At 35.9% G+C, this 18,377-nt stretch overlaps 1 long non-coding RNA gene across 1 annotated transcript in view; it reads left to right on the top strand.

Moving 5' to 3' along the window:
• The window catches only part of LOC145720322 (uncharacterized), a 217,015-nt gene that overhangs the window by 37,883 nt on the left and 160,755 nt on the right, over window positions 1-18,377 (top strand). The window contains exon 2 of the long non-coding RNA XR_014143233.1: window positions 18,035-18,101. This is a non-coding gene — a long non-coding RNA (uncharacterized LOC145720322). The remainder of the gene's footprint in view (window positions 1-18,034; window positions 18,102-18,377) is intronic.

Raw genomic sequence — 18,377 nt, 5'->3', positions numbered from 1 at the left:
CTAGAGAACATTTAGTTTGCAGGGTCCCTTTTCATCACAAAATGCTGTCTATTTCTGGAAAGTATGCGCGATTGTAAAAAATAGGATATAATTTCTCATTTTTGTAAAACTTGACTCTTTGCAACAATCAAATCTACATAGAGTGTCACTCTCTCTCTCTCTATTTTAGATGAGGATAAAAACATTTTTTTGTCCTGCCTTTTCCATTCTCTTCTTCCTTTCTCTGATCCTTTAAAGCTTTTCAGTGAAATGTATTTTTAAACTTAGCATGCGTTTTGAGCTTCTCCTCTGGCATATTCATACCAAAATATTTCTCCTTCTTGTGTCAGCTTAAACCCATGAAGTCGACTCTTCCTTCACTGATGGCAAGCCAGAAATGAAATGACTATGGGGAGGTTTTCTTTTAGAGTTAAGACAAGAATTTCTCTTCATTTGATTGTACAACTAACACCTCTGGGACTTTTTTGGTTACCTTCAGAGGAATGACTTAGATCTTGAATATAAATGTTCTGTCACTAAAGGAAATGCTTTGGTTGTTGTGAGGCATATAACACTTTATTTTTCTAATGAGATACTTTTTTTTAATATTTTATTAATTTATTTGACAGAGAGAGACACAGCGAGAGAGGGAATACAAGCAGGGGGAGTGGGAGAGGGAGAAGCAGTCTTCCCGCGGAGCAGGGAGCCCGATGTGGGACTCGATCCCAGGACCCTGGGATCATGACCTGAGCTGAAGGCAGACACTTAACGACTGAGCCACCCAGGCGCCCCTCTAATGAAACACTTTTAAATTTATTTCAGAATCTGGAAGGTTAGGTAGCACGCACACATTAAGTAAACTCTGGAACTTAAGTGTGTCTGTAGATGTGAGTGTAGATTCATTTGAAAAATAAACAAAATCAAAACAAAAAAGGAGCTTGATAATGAAAGAGAGAAATGTGGCTAAAGTGCTAGGGAAAACCAAAATAGATATTATCAAGAATAAACGAAGATGACTTAGTTCAAAAGTCATCCAACCACGCAACGCATAAACAGGATTTCAAGGAAATTGATAGAAAGGAGAAACAGAGGGAAAATAAAGGTGATGTGGTAAGGATATTAGATGATTTGAATGGGAAGTAATTATTGGAGGGTGATTTATGCTACTCCAAAATAAGAAGTTAGAATCTATCTCCCAGTGTGTTTCTTGTCTTGAATCTAATTCCCTATCCATCATAAATCATATCCCTTCATTTCCATTATAAATAAATTATTTTAATGCTTTTTGATGTGCTAAGTTGAAGTTGTCCAAGGTTTATAAGTTTTTCAAATAGGTTTATATCTTGAGTCTGAATCATTTCTCATCTCAAAATTCTAATCATGTACTAACTAACCACTATGTTGTGTTGCTCGCAAGTATCATGTCATAGCCCTGAAGTGAGCAGCTTTTTCTTATATTTTTTATTTGGACATTTGGAGGTTTTAAAACATGGCCCCTAATCTTTGACACACTTCCTGCTAATCCCTGCCCAAATTGCAGATTTGTGAGCAAAATAACAAATTATTATTGTATTAAGTCACCAAGTTTCGGGATGGTTTGGTACACAGTAATAGATAACTGACAGATTTTATTACCCAGAAGGAGGGTGGTGATTCCATAACAAAAAAACAATCTGTTACTGGTTTGGGATTTGGTAGCAGATGGAAGCCAGAAAGGCTTTGAGGAGAGTGTTAGTGAAATAGCCCAAAGACCATGGAGGAGTTGTTGGTGTTTAAAAGAAAATGAAGGAAATGTCATTGGAAGCTGAAAGAAAGAGGACTCTTACTATGCAGTGGTAAACATGTCAATGACCTGTCTCCTGCAGTAGACATGGAAAACAGGAAATGAACCTGATGAACTCAATGGTATAGGAGAATATAAAAAATCCCACGTAGGTGCTTCTCGTTCTTGCCAGTTATGATAAAAATTAAGAGAAGTGAGGGTGTGGGGTGAGGGAGTGTAGTGTTAGGCATAAAGGAGCCAGAATTTGCTAAGTTCAAAGCCAAAATACTTTCTCTTTCCAGGCCTTTCCATATGACGAAAAAAAATCTCAAAATAATAAATAGCCTGATGCCCCAAAGCTAATTCTGTGTGGAACTACAAGATTGTTTTTAATATCTCAGAAACAATTGAGGTGGTAAATCAGGAACCCATTCAGATACACAGAAAGGTTTACAAGAATGAAAAGGACATGTCTTTGAATCCTCTCCATTTAACAATGGGGTTTCTAAAAGTCTTCGAAAAGTTGTCTCACTGAAGCTCTGCAGTGAACCTAAATTAGAGAAGGACTGCCTGCAAAAAGACTGTGGTGATGGCTTTTGCCTAATAGAGAACCCTAATTGCATTTGCAGCAAACCCACCCAAGTTTTTTTTTTTTTAACCCACTCAAGTTTTAAGAGGGTTGTTCTATTTAAAATAACTCCAACTTAGAATAAAATGGAAGGAGGTCTTTGGATCCTTAACCAAAAGGCTAGAAGCTGATTGAGAAGGATTCAAAGGCAGATCCACGAGCCCAGAGAGTGGAAACAGGAACCACAGAGAATAATTTCTAGAGAGCCACACTGATGCCTAATTATTAAAGACCGAAAAGGTAAAACGGGCCCAGTTGGAGCTCACAATTGTGATATTAGAGTGACTATCGTGTGCCTCCTGTTACTCCCTTGTTAACGGGACCATCTAAGGCAATTATGTCTGTCCCCTTGTTCTGTCCCAGCTGTATTATGGGGAAGATAACTTATTTGTTCAGTACCCAGGTCTTCAGATTAGCAGAACCATACTCAAGGAGCTGTTGCTAAGGAGCCAAAGCCAAGGAGGCCTTCCTGCACCTGCACCTGCCTTCGTTGATGAAACTCCGGGCTTTGAGGCCAACACTGATTTTGTAATGGGATATGGCATTTTAGGGTCTTAAAGGGGAGTGAGTATATTTCACAGGTGGAGGGAATGTAAATAATTTGTGGCCGGATGGCATACCATAGCAGTTTAAAAGCAGGACTCTAAAATGTTTTGATGTTCTTGCATTGAGAAAGAAGTTTATCTTTTTTCTCCTTAAATTCAGGTTCTTTGACAGCTTGACCAAGAAGTATATGGCTGAAGTGATTCTATACTAGTTTCTGGAGCCAGGGCTTAAAAACTGGTGGATTCTATTTCCTGTATTTTGTGATTGCCCCTGGGATCCAGCCACTGTGCTATGGGAGCAGGAGACCCACGCAACCCGTGGAGAGGCCCATATAAGAGAAAACCAAGCCCTCAGCCGTCCATCAGCATTAATTTGCTGGCATGTGAGCAAGCTACTTAGAAAGTAGATCCTGTAGGCCACAAATGTACTCAATAGAGAAACAAAAACTGAGCTCACTGAGTCCTGCTCAAATTGCATGAGGGTAGAATAAATAATTTGAGTTGTTTTATGTCACTAAATTCTGGGGTGGTTTGTTGTGCTGCAATGGATAACTGATACAAATTTACTATTGCAAACCAAAACAAAATGATCCTTCACATCTATAAGCTTGTGTCCCTATGCCTTTCCTAATTCTTAAACCTCAAGCACTTTCCAAAGATTTCTCTGGCACTTTCCCCGCTAATTGACGTGTTATCCCAATACAAATCTATTGTAATACCTTATTTCTACCAGTTCCTTATAGTAGCTTAGGAGAGGGCTCTATTATTTGCACGTGGGACAGACCATATTTAAAATTTACATAGAAATTAGTCTTTTATAAAGGGTGAGTACTAATCATGATTCTCTAGAAAAACAGAACCAATAGGATCTCTCTCTCTCCTTAAAATTATAAGGAATTGGCTCATGCTATTACGGAGTCTGGTGTTGATAATCTACTACAAGTCTGAGGATCTGCTGGTTGCTATAGAACAAGGAAGAGCTGACTGATGTCCCAGATCAAAGGCTATTAGGCAGGAGAATTTTTACTTGAGAGAGGGTCAGTCTTCTGTTCTATTCAGTCTTTCAATTGATTAGATCAGGTCCACCCACATTTTAGAGGGAGATCTGCTTTGCTCAGTCTATCAATTTACAAGTAAATCTTATCTAGAAGCACCCTCATGGAACCATCCACTGTAATGTTTGATGAAATACGTTAGCACTCCATGACCCAGTCAAGTTGACACATAAAATGAACCAGCAGAATGAGTATTTAGAACAAATACTTTGTGAAATATGTTAGAGATCCCCCCCAGTCATCCCTTAGATTCTGTCATTGTCCAGGTTCTGTTTTTTCCCAGCTCCACCCTTGAAAAAATTTCATTTTTTCATTCCCTTGGAGGAATATCACTGTTTAAATTAACCTCTGTGTGTGCCTTACTTTTCAGTCTATCCTTGAAAGCACCTCATCATTGCAAACTTGTATTACTTCCTAGCAATGGAAGTCTTTAATTGGATGCCCCGCTGCTTTGTAATTATACATGTAAGGTATAACTTGGTCTTGTAACCAGTTCATACTAAAATTTTCTCTAAATGAAAGCACTATAGGATAATGTCACATTTCCAAATCCCTATAAATTTTTTAGAGGAAAACTTATTTCAAATGAACATATTTTCAACTGTCCAAATCTTTTACAGATTCTTGACTTTATATAAACATTTTAACATAGCAATTGTCAATAGTTAAAAACAGCTAGTGATTACCCTTTGCTATTTTCAAAGATCTCGTACTTCTTTTGAATGTTATACTACCTTTTGCTGCCAGCATTTATGGCAGCTAATTGTCATTTAAAGGGCAAGAATGTAAATGTCCCAAAGAATTTCATATACAATCCAGGCAGAATTACAGTTATTACAACTTGCTTCAAAATTCTGAAAGACTGTTTCTTGTGTTTGTTATTTTTTTGTTTTTGTTTTTTTTGTTTTTAGAATTGGAAAGTATGCTATCACTTTTGGTAAGTTCCAAAATTACAGTGTGGCATAAAAAATTATGCACCCTCCATTATCTTCAATCTCACTTTAGAAACCTGGATTCCTTTCCAGAGCCAGTTAAGTCATCATAGAAACCTTTATTACATATATTCTTTGCTTATTTTCTACTGGTTTATCAACACTGCATTTTATAATAGTTAGAGGTTAACACAGAACTGGATCTGTCACTTACTAGCTATTTGACCTTGCAAAAATTGTTTAATATTTCTGAAATGGAGTTTTCTTGACTGAAATGGGGATAATCCTAGTCCTTACCTGATAGAATGACACAGTAAGGATTAAATAGGGCAGATATCTGCAATGTTCAGCAGAATGTCTAGAACATATTAAAAATAAGTGCTATCTATAATTTTAAATGTAATTTAGTGTTATTTATGAAAATAATGAGAAAATATCTTTATTTTGATACCTCAGGAAATTCTCTGTTTTAAGAAAGGCTTTAAGTCACCCAGAATTTGGGCTTCTGTAACTATATGGGCTACAATGTGTGTTGACATTTTTTTTTCAAGTTTGTTTTAATTTTAATTCCAGTGTAGTTAACATACAGTGTTAAATTCATTTCGGGTGTACAACACAGTAACTCAACAATTCCGTATATTACTCAGTGCTCATCAAGATAAATGTATTCCTAAACCCCTTCACCTATTTCACCCATCCCCCCACCCACCTCTCCTTTGGTAACCATCTGTTCTCTATAGTTAAGAGTCTGTATTTTGGTTTATCTCTTTTTTTAATTTGTTTGTTTTTTAAATTCCACATTTGAGTGAAATTATATGGCATTTGTCTTTCTCTGACTTATTTCACTTAGCATAATACCCTCTAGTTCCATCCATGTATTTGCAAATGGAAAGGTTTCATTCTTTTTATGGCTAGTAATATTCCATTATATACATAATGGAATATTGTGATATATATATATCACATCTTCTTTATCCATTCATCTATCCATGAACACTTAGGTTGCTTGTCTAGTTTGCCTATTGTAAATAATGCTGCAATAAACGCAGAGGCCCATGTTTCCCTTTAATTTAGTGTTTTTGTATTCTTTAGGTAATTACCCAGTGGGCAATTACTGGATCATAGAATAGTTCTATTTTTAATTTTTTGAGGAAATTCCATATTGTTTTCCACAGTGGCTATAACAGTTTGCATTCCCACCACAGTGCACAAGGGTTCCTTTTTCTCCACATCCTTGCCAACACTTGTTTTTTTTGTTTTTAATTTTAGCCATCCTGACAGTTGTGAGGTGATATCTAATTGTGATTTTGATTTGTATTCCCATGATGATGAGTGATATTGAGCATCTTTTCATGTGTCTGTTAGCCATCTGCATGTCATGTTTGGAGAAATGCCTGTTCATGCCTTCTGACCATTTTTTAATGGGATTATTTGGTTTTTTAATGTTGAGTTGTATTAGTTCTTTATATATTTTGGATACTATGTGCATTGATATTTATAAGTGAACATGAAAATAAATTCCCATATCCTCAAGTTTTATTTACTGCCACCCCGTAAGATGTAACCACATTTATTTTACTTCTTATATTCTTCATGCACAGTTTCTGGTATCTCCTATTTGGTATTTTTGAAACTTCTTCTCCCTCTTTGTTCCTCTTCTTGTTCTTTTTCATTCCTAAGCAGGCATCTCTTTTAGGTGGATGATGATTCATATACACCAGGCACATTTCCCTTTATCAGTAAGTAGAACTTCACAAAATCAGGAATGTATAGGGTCAAGGGTATGCAATAAAATTTAAACACTTTTTGTGAAACAGATAGGTATTAACATCTTCCTTTACATTGGGCAACTGAAATAGTGTATGAGATACCTATTTTCTCCTTGTATGATGTTGCAATTCAATTACTCCTGTCAAACACAGAGTTAAAAAGAATTCAGATGCCTACCATTACTACTGGCATGCACACACTCATACCCAACAGTCTTCCAAAAACCACATCAAACTACATATATTCAGATTTGATTTGTCAGAAACTTGGGTAGCCTGAACTCATCAACAAAGTTTTCTTCCTTGGAAATATTTTAGATGGTTTTGAATTAGGAGTTAGTACATACTATCTTTATCTAATAATTTGATTTGTGGTTATTATTTTTACATTCTTATATATTATAAAACAAGGTAACTTATTTTTAAAAATGTTTTGGAGATTATTAAAATTTTTGTTTTCCTTTTGGCACCATAAGGCATGGAATACTTGCTGAAAAATGTGGATATCATATATAACTCATGAATCTTCCATGAATCAAACTGATGAAATGTGAAGACTTTTATTAAAGATTCATGGAAGAAAAATTATCATATTCTTGCTAATATAGTTCTTCTTTATCAGTATGGTCACCCAGCTATTTCAGGGACAGATCTCAACTCAGGTCCATGTTTCCCAAATGAAGAGTAACATAGTACGTCAGGCTAGCCCAGGCTCAAAAGGCTCTATATTTTAATCAGGAACATCATCTGTTTGCTGTGCTTAGTCCAAAGTCATGTTCTTATGAAAATGGGGGTGGGGAGAAGACTTCCTCAAGTGCAGCTCAGGGATCTTTCTATGTTGATACCTAATGCATGCTAGAACTATAGCAGATAACACAGAGATGTTGAGAAAGGTCCTACTTTTAATTTCTGTGACCACTCTTTTTTGAGCTATTGAGAGGGGAACCAGTAATAAGGTGCTTTGGATCTTTTTCTAGAATTCAAGATAGTTTTGCTTGTCTCCTCTACTAGGTTAAATTGTGGGTGGATTAAAATAGCTTGTGCCACCATGCTAAAGTAAGTGGAATAAAGTGAGCTCTGAAGCAGCAATAAGAATCAGATTGGTAGCTATGACTAGAGTTCCACAAATAAGTTAGCATCATTATATTTAAATTAAAAATGGAAATGTGGTCCAGAGGTATAAAGCTCTGTTCAAAGGGTCACTGTGAGATTACTATACAAGAGAAATATTATTTTGCCTTTATGTCTTATAATTCCTTCCTCCTGATTTTGTCACATCATCCAGTTCTTGAGATATTTTAAAGAAACCTAGTAATGACTTACTCACTATAGGGTCCTCATAATACTTCTAATAGTCCTGAATAAAAGTTTTCAGAGTGAACAATGAGAGGTCCGTGACTCATGAATATGCATTAAGATAAATAAGACAAAAACTGAAAGTTGATTAGAAAATAAGTTTTTGATATGGCAGCCATCTCACTAGCCCTGCTCCCATATTACTATAAAAGTCCTACCAATTATAAATTTTTCCACCACTACTACTAATGCAGTTTGTAAAATCTATTTCTCTCTGGAGATTATATATTCAGCAATAAATAAAGTGGCAACATGTCTGGTTTTAACTACTAGATATTCATATTGTAATATGAATTATATTAACATATAACAGTATTATAGGACGGTTGTAGAAATACTTAGGGGAATTTTGTCAGCTATAATGAGACAGAGATGGTATTTAAAATAACCAGACCTCAGGGCACCTGAGTGGATCAGTCGGTTGAGCCTCTTACTCTTGATTTCAGCTCATGTCATGATCTCAGGGTCCTGGGAGCTGTGTCAGGCTTCATGCTCAGTGGGGAGTCTGTTTGAGGATTTTCTCTCCCTCTTCTCCCCATCCCTCCTCCCACCCCCAAACCCCCACACTCTTGCTGTCTCTAATAAATAAATTAAAAATATTTAAAAATAAAACAAAGTAACCAGGCCTCTTAAATGGTATACAAGATGACCTTGTGTAGGAAGAATTCTGAATCAAAATAGGCCAATTCTTTTTTTCATTTGATCAAAATAATGCAACTTAATGTTTAGAAGATACTTACTGTAGGCCAGGCATTATGCTTAGTTCTTCATGAAGATTACATTAGTAAATTCTAACTATGATTAATTCTATCATTGTTCCCATTTTGAGGATGTGGAAGTTACAGCTTGGGAAGTTAGATTATATAAAGTCATAAAGCTTATCATGGGAAAAAAACAGGATTGTGCTTATCTTACTATCAGGTACAAGTTCTTACCACTATTCCTTACTACCATAAATAATGTTTTAAACACAAAAATCATGTCAAACATTATATTAAGTGTAAGGGATATACAAATAAACATAGAAGCTGGTTATCTAGATTTTACACTGGAGTCAATAAAACCAGTTCATATGATGAGAGCAGTACTGAAAATCTATGCAACATTTATTGTAGCCTAGGGCAGAGAATAGTTAACCCCATTTGAAGGCAATATATCAAGGAAGAAGTCTTTGAAGAATGATTTGAAAAATGAATATATAGACAGCAACAGGATAGAGGGTAGCAAGGTAGGTTTGTATGTGAAAACACATGGAGTGTGGAAAAAATGCTGTAGATGTTCAAAGAATTACAACAGGTTGCTTTATCTGGAGTGTGGAAATCAAGCAAATCAATCAGGCTGGAAAAAGAGAATTGAATCCAGGATGAATCTTGCCTATCATGCTAAGGAATTTGCATTTTACTCAGTGGATGATAGCAGGCAATTGATAAGTTATAAAGAGCAACATTAGCAGGCTTGGATTTTAGAAAGTGATCTCAGGTGATAATTTGGAGAAAATGCAAAAGGAATACATAGTTTGGGACCTCAACTAAGCATCTGTTACAGTAGTTATTTTCAATTGAGGGGGAAAAAAGGAAACTGAGTTCAGCCAGGTTTCTGATACTGGTGATGGGTTTGATAATATTTTTTTAAAGATACTTAAAAATATTATGATTTTTCAACTCTAAATCAACCCCTTGGCTTACAAACCTGCACTAATAATCAGTAAGCTTCTGAAACTGGGCAGCCTCTAAGAGGCCTCCAGTGCCCTCCTCTATATGGCCAAAAAGGGTGATAGATAAGGAAGAATCAACTAGAATGAAAAGCTAAGGATGTGGAGGCTGACTGAAGAGGAGTTTCTCCAAAATGTTAGAAACAAGGGCCTAACCAAGGATTTATCTTCCAGCCATGGTAGGAAATGTTAGCCTACACAGCTAGATGTCATTGACTCGTGACAACTGCATGAACCTTGGAGTTCCTTTTCTTCAACTGAATGTATTACTTCAAGTATGTTGTTCTTACTTTGATATTATAATAGCATTTGGATACCATCATACATTGAGCGTCGGGGTACAAATTACTTGTTATTAGTTTGTAGATCATTGGACCAAGAGGAGCCATAGTTAGAAGAAATAAGGATGTACCATACCCAGAGATCCTTCATTTTGATCATAATAAAAGATAGGAATTAAAGAGTCCATAGTTTTCAATCTGTACACATATAGAAAGGAATACATGGATATGGGAGTGACCAGGGAGGAAGATGGTGACAAAGATAGTCACCTGATCACCAGGATCTGGTCTATTCTTTTTCTTTAAATAATATAACCATATGGGTCACCTGGATGGCCCAGTGAGTGAAGTGTCTGACTCTTGGCTTCAACTTCAGTCATGATCTCAGGGTTCTGAGATTGAGCCTGGCATCAGGCCCTATGCTCAGCATGGAGTCTGCTTGAAATTCTCTCTCCTTCTCCCTCTACCTTTCATGCTGGTGCATGCACATGCTCTCTCTCTCTAAAATAAATAAATGAATCTTTAAAAAATAAATAATATAACCACTTACTGAACTAGAGACTACATTACTTTCTTTCAAGGAGCCTTGGACCAAGCTGTCACTAGTATGATGTGTGCACATTCTGTAGGATTTCCATAAAAGACTTCTTTCTATTTTTTCTTTTTTTTTTTCCTGTCTTTCCCACAAAGTAGAATTCAAATGAGTTGCTGTTGAACTAGTTTTGACCAAGTGAATGAAGGTACCCACTAGGCAGTGGTGTGCAAACCTGGTTTGTCCTGGTTTGCAAGAACTGATTGTTAGATTTTAAAGAATTTAATAAGCTGACTGTTAAATGCAACTATTATTTAAAAATCTTATAAATGTAAAATTACATAAATTATATTTTAAGTGTAATAAATACTCAAAATCCATTGCTTGTAATTTTGAATATTACCCATGGTTTAATATTTGTTTTTATATGGTGGAAATACTATATAATGGTGTTCTACTGTCTGTCTTCCCAATGCTGCCTCCAGTAATGTTACATTGGTAGCCTGAAATTGAGCAGGTTGGAAATATTTCTATCCCAGAAATCAGCAAATGTTTTAAATTAAGGCGTGATTTATTATTTTGTAGACTGTCTAGAGTTAAGATAATAATGGATAAAATGTTAACGCAGGTTAACTAAACTTTAAAGTGCATTGCATCTTTAGTCTTTACATTGTGAATAGTACACACATTAAAAAAAAAAAGAAAAAACCTGAGGAAATGCCTTCCAGTAGCCAAATATGATCTGATTCAGCAAATAAGCCACTCAAGACATTGACGAATAAGTAGTCAAAATCTGATATATATTTTCATTGTTTCACTTTTGTTTTGTTTTGTTTTGTTTTTTAATGCAAAGGAAATGTAAACTAACATCATGTTAGTACTATACCTGAAAAGCTGGTTGTTAAACATTTACAAACCTACTACTGACCCTAAACGATGGCAGAGCAAAAAGAGAGAAGAAAGAATCTGGGTAGCCAGAAGAACACAGGCAGCCTCCTGGCAGTCCTGATGTGTACATCTATGAAGGAGAACTAAACTTCTACACTTGCACCACAGTATTTTAGAATATTTTTTTGCAGAATTTTGGCCTATGCCTAAAAATAGTACAAATAGAGAGATCCAGGTTGAAGATCCAGGGAATAATTGATCAAAGGATTAAGAGTGCAAATGCTGACTTCTTCCAGGCTATATGGTCAAGGCCAGACCTTGTTTCTCCTTTATCAGTATTCCTTGAGGAGTCTCTTCCTTAAGTGTCAGTAACTTGATATATGAGAAATCTCCCCTTTCTCTAATACCCAGTACCCACCTCTACATCTGAGTGGTTGATATATTCTCTTGGAATGTCCCATCTAGGACATTCACATTTCATTTCAGTACCTACACTCTATTTTCTTTTATCCTCTTCCCCAGAAGATGTTGCTAGATATGTCATTCCTTCAAGGTCTTGCTGGTAAGATATCTAATTTTATGTGCATTTAATATAAATTGCTGATGAAAGAATTACTGGTCCCAAAGAACACTGATGATTATTTTAACTTATAGTAGAGAATGCCATAGCTAAAACAAAGAAAATATTGTTAGCATAATCAACTATAAATTGTTCCACAAATTTCTTCATGTTATTGACCAAACTGTATATCCTCAAAATTTATGTGTTGAAGTTCTAAACTGCAAATACACCTCAGAATGTACTTGTATTTGGAAATTAAATTAGATTTTGCCTTTAAATAGTAATTAAGGTTTCATGAGGTCAAATGAATAGCCCCTAAATCCAACATGACTGGTATCCTTATGAAAGAGGAAGAGACACTTGGATTTGTGGGTACAGAGTAAGACATGTGAGGACACAGCATGTAGGTGCCCATCTGCAAGCCAAAAAGAGTCTTCAGGAGAAACTAAAACACCAAAGTGAGTAATCTCACCTATAATGTACATGTTTTCCAAAAACAGACAATTGCCTATGAAATATAACCATTACTGTATAGAAACCAGTGGTAGTTTGATGCCAGAGTGAAGGTAAAATGAAAAAGATGCTCATCCTGTTTTATATTTAGGAGATAGATGTACCTAAGAAATGTTTCTATCTAAATGTGTGCTATATAATCATTTTGCTTGTCGAGTATATTATTACATGTGTACAGTCCCCAGAGAAAAATCTTCGCAAGAGTCATGGCCACTTTTATAGATCTGCCTATGCAGAAAGAGATTCAGATAAATGTCCCTTGCCCCACTTTCTACCTCTCTAGCTCCACTTCAGACTTCAGTTGAATAGCAGTGAGTATATGTAGCTGATTTGGGTTATCTTGGTTAATCTTGAATAATCACAGATACAAAAAGACTTTACATGTCCTACTTATGTTACTATCTCACTAACTGGCATTTCAAGTACAGCAGAAAGCATATCCTGTTTGTTGAAGTTTCTCCAAAATTGTCTCTTCCCCATCTTCTTCAATGCCCAAGCTGTGTTTCATCTTCAGACTCATCCAGACTCAGAGCAAATATGTCAATACATTTCCCTTAAAAATAAAATTGTTATATTACTCTTATCTATTTGAACTAATTAAAATAATTTTTGACCCTTTAATCTAGAAATGTATATTGTAAACATGAAATTGAGAGTTATTGAATTAAAGAAAGGACAAATTATAGCAACTGTAAGTTGCATTAAATTCATTTGGTAACGTGTGATGTTTAAATTTAGATAGATCCAAATGAGTTTTTTAAGAACAATTTCAAACTATCCATAAAGCTATTTTCAAGACATTTTTAGATTGCAGGAAAACAAAAATAAGAGAAATTTAGTTGAAGTGATTGGATTCTGACAGTTTGGTCAGAGTAGGAGTTAGATCCCATCAAAAACAGGGTAAATGCATTATAAAGGAAAGGAATCCAATGTGGAGGTATTCAGTTATTTAACAATCATTTACATAGTTTTGCATTAGTAAGACTAGAAAAATCTTAGTGACTAAAGAAATGTGCATATATTAAAGATAACAGATATTTAAAATATTTTTACTGAGTGTGTCTTTTAAGGGTATATGATATGGTCAACAGAAATCTAAATCCCTAACTCTGATGCCTTCTCATTTTGACTACTGAGTATCAATTACACAAATAAGTATCATACATAAATATAGGCTAGTTCAAATTACTTTTCAAAGGTGCACCATTCCACCCAGTCTGTATCCTACTAAACTTCAAATCCTGTTCTCCAACAGACAGCAGTATTTTAAGGCAAATCACTTAATAGTCTATACTGGTTGCTCAAAATTAGAGTTTTCTTAAAATAAATCCTATAAATAGCTTAATTTTAAGTTTGCCCCCCAAAACTTACATTATTTCATCTAGAATCTACCGCACATGCTTTATTGAGCATAAAGTACTCAAATTTTATTTTCCGAAAGCTTAAGTATCATCCTATTATGAACATTCAGAGAATGTGAAAATCAGGAAACTTGCCCATTCTTCTCTGCTCATTAGGAAACAAACATCACTCAAGGGAACAGGTGTCCTCTCCATTCTCACTGCCAGCTTACTGCCCACTGCCAGATCTGGAGTTCTATCTGGATTTGTTAACTGTGTACCAGGGGTTGACGGCCCTTTCTTATATTGCTCTCGGAAATGAATGCAAAAAGGACAAAGATGAGAAGCACCTATCACAACAGCCTCTGGGAAAATGTCCCAAATGTCCAATGTCTGAATAATCATAATGGAAAAAGGGAGGCAATGATACTGCCCTCTTCTGACTCAAGGAGCAAGGCAAATTATTTCAGATGAATTCATGAAGGGAGCCATCCTCTGGCTTTAGAGTGCTATGACATTAGGTAAGAAAATAAGATTAAATATATACATTATCAAAGGAATCAGAAAAGGAAAAAATATTCTGAAATTGTTTAATACTATTGTGTGTGTGTGTGTGTGTGTGTGTGTGTAAAAATGTTAAAATATGCTCTGAGCGCCTATTTGGGAATAGTCTAGTGTAACTTTTTAAACTTTTATCAAACTAAAAATATTTTAACAGAATGATTTATTGAAGCTGAATCTGGTGCATAAGGATAAATAATATTTTGGTAGGAGAAGAGAATCTTATAGAGAAGAGTCACAGGATCAAATGTATGCAGATGGTTATCTGCATGAAAATTGGCGGGGGTAGGGTAGGGGGGATGATGCAGTTGTTTTAAAACCAATTTGGCCAGATTAATCAATTAATCTCTTCTCTTGGAAGAGAAATATATAACACTAAATTTTGATAGGAATTTTACTGCTAGAGAACATTCAAAATGGAAAACATTCAGAAACAAAGGGCCATGTAAAACTTTAACCAGGGAGCAAAATGATAGTGATATTTAGGAAAAGTAGGCAGACAAACCATGAGAGACTCTGGACTTCAAGAAATAGACTGAGGGTTACAGAAGGAAGAGGGGTGGGGAGATGGGGTAACCGGGTGATGGGCATTAAGGAGGGCACATGTTGTGATGAGCACTGGGTGTTATACACAACTAATGAATCATTGAATACTACATCAAAAACTAATGATGTACTATACAGTGGCTAACTGAACATAATAAAAAATAAATACACATACACACACAAAAGTTGAAAGGAATAAAAAGACCAGTGAAACAGTTGATACAATAATAATATAAATAATTTACTGTGGCTGCTGGGTGGCTCAGTTGGTTGGGCATCTGCCTTTGGCTCAGGTCATGGTTTTAGGTCCTGGGATCAAGCCCAAGCCCAGCATCTGGCTCCCTGCTCAGCAGGGAACCTGTTTCTCCCTCTCCCTCTGTGGCTCCCCCCTCATGCTCGCTGTCAAATAAATAAAATCTTTTAAAAAGTAAATAATTTACCTTATTTCACCGAATCTTAGATGCCAATCAATTGAAAGACGCACAACTGTGTGTTGATTATTTTAGAATCAGGAGAAAAACTCTGGCACATAATCTATGACCTACTATTGATTGTAAAACACAATCTGATTCCCAGGATGTTAAAATGTGGGGGAAAAATGTGCTCTTTAATAGATGAATACAGTATATCTACTATTTAGTGAGTGCTTTTACTTCTACTTGTTGTAAATTATGCTAAACATCTTATATTTATTCACTCTGAAAAGTCTATATGAATTATTACTATCAGGTATAACTATTGTCCTATTTCTACAAATTGAGAAAACCAATGCCTACAGAAGTTATGCAACCTCCCCTCGGCTACACAGCCAGGCAGAGAGGGAATCAGGATTTATGCTCCAATCATACCCAACTCTTTTTTTAAAGGTAGGAAATAATGAGTGACTAATAATTGTTAGATGGCAAAAGAATTATGAATATTAATAAAATTTATCATGGATATGAGAACTGTATGAATGATTGAATCTAATGGATAAAGTAAAAGGAGAAATTCATGCTCTTTCCAAGTTTTCAAATACAGGGAGCCCAAATTAAAGAGGTTATACTGGTAACAATAGGCATATTCAGAAGGGTAACTGTTTTCAAGGAAAATAATATTTGTTTAGGAAAGGTTGAGTTTCCAATAGTGTCAGGGTAACAAATTTGCATTGCCCTTTAGCTGTTGCATATATGGGGCTGAGCGAAAGTGAAGAATCAGGGAGCCATATGTAAAGTGGTGCTTGAAGCTTAGAGAGGACATACCATGTGAGTATTTAAGGAGAACAGGAGACATAGAAACAAATTAGACTATAAATCACAGTTATGAGTCAAGAAAACTGCCAGCTATGGAGAAAAAGAAACTCGCAGAAAAGAGCAGAAGGACAAAAATAATAAAGAGGCTTAAAGATCAAGAATCTAAAGAATTTGAGAGATTTAATAAAACACAAATTGAGAAAAGGTTATTGAATTTGGGGAGGCAGGTGGTGATATTAAGAGAATAATTGCAGTAGTGGGGTGGTTTCAGAAGCTAGATATGCAGGGGATTAAAAAGCAAATGAGTGGAAGCTGTGGCACAGGTGTGGATCACACATTTCAGGAATTGGCCACAAGAGGAAGAAGGAAAATAGAATGTTGACACGGAGCTCTGTGAAAAGGAGAAATCTAAAATGTCAGCAAAGGAGGCATGGATAAAACAGAATCAAACACAGAACGTAATTTGAAAATAGGCTATAGAAATAAATGACAGGTTTGCTAGGGAGACAGTTCTTCCATCCATTGCATAGTATTTTATTGAGTAACTGCTGTGACTAGCACTGCGAAGACCAGGGTTCCAAGGACAACTGAAGCATTGTTTTGTAGGAGCCAAGGTAGGGTGCCCCAAGATGGGCCACTTTGGCATGACAACTATTTTGAGTTCAAAAAAGCAATTGAAACCTGGCAAATTCAGAAAAAGTTTTATAGCTCCCCCCTTCAACTGCCTAAAAAGAATTTAGAGAACCTGCTCCAGGAAGCGAGCTATCACCATAGATAACTACAGTATGATATGAACTAAGTGTGGTGGACAAGGGGGAAACACAGCAAGACCTGTTTGGTCAAAGTACCCTATGTCTCACTGTTTGAGTGGCCCAGTGAATTTTCGGTCACCAAATATTTATTCTTTTTCATCTTCCTGAGGATTGCATTCCTTCCCTTTGAAGTTCCAGAGCCTACCCCTTTCTCCTTAGTTCAGAATGGCATGTTTGCCTCATTTTGCCTGATTGTCTTTGGAATTTCCATATCTGTGTGGGTTCCCTATACATAGAAAATGAAATTTGATTTTCTCCTCTTAATATGTCTCATGTTAATCTGATTCTTAGTCCAGCTAGAATGACCTTGAAGGTGATAGGAAATCCTTGCTCTCCAACAGTTCCTGCCCTCAAGTTGTTTAAAATCTAAGGAAAACTGAGGTGTTAAAAGTCAACTAAACTATAGCAAGTAATATGTAACAGGCAAAGGAAACACAAAGGAAAAGACAGTGAAGTTGCCAAGAGTGATGTCCAAAGTGAGTTTTAAAACCCAAGTGAATGGAAGGCAGTAGGGACAACAAGGAAAAGGCAAAACTTAGGGAAGAGCTTAGCTGTTTTAGAACACTGAAAGTAGTTGACTGTGGCATGTGTCTTGAATAGGAGGGGAACAATGAGAGATGCAGTTGAAGACTTTGGGGTCGTGCCAAGGTGGTTCATGTTTAGCTGACATTTAGCTATGCCCCATTTAATAATTAGGTTGCATATACACAGAAAACATTGTATAAAATTTAAACTGCATCAGAATATATTCTTCATATGACTTAATAGAAAATCTCAATCGATTTTCCATAAAAGCCCTTTTTTAATATTTTTATAACATGGTATATCATATATTAATCTCCTATGGCTACTGTAACAAAGTATCACAAATTTAGTGGCTTAAGACAACACAAATGTATTATTTTACAGTTCTGAAAGTCAAAGTATGAAATTGTGTCTTGCTAGGCTAAAGTCAGGGTGTTGACAGGGCTCTTCCTCTTTTGAGAGACTCTAGAAAAAAATTAAAAAAATTTTTTTTTGCCTTTTCCAGCTATTGGAGCCTACCAACATTCTTTTATTCGTGGCCCATTCCTGAATCTACAAAGCCAGCAATACTGGTAAGTTCATCTCATACTACCATCTCTCTGGTTCTCTCTCTTCTCTCTTCTGCCTCCTTCTGCTGATTATAAGAATGCTTGTGATTTTTTTGAGCCCACCCAGACTGTCCAAGATAATCTCCCCATCTTCTAGTCAGCTGAACCTGCAACCTTACTTTTTGCATTTAACCTGACCTATTCATAGTTTCTGGGGATTAAAACATGGACATCTTTGGGAGGTTATTATTCTGCCTACTCTAGAGGCTGACAGAAAATGTCTTAAAAATAAGACAATAT

The sequence above is a fragment of the Leptonychotes weddellii genome, chromosome 2 (genome assembly GCF_054177405.1).
Source record: "Leptonychotes weddellii isolate Sample4059 chromosome 2, ASM5417740v2, whole genome shotgun sequence".
NCBI lineage: Eukaryota > Metazoa > Chordata > Mammalia > Carnivora > Phocidae > Leptonychotes > Leptonychotes weddellii.
The sequence above is the reverse complement of the archived record's forward strand: the minus strand, read 5'-3'. Positions and strand labels throughout refer to the sequence as shown.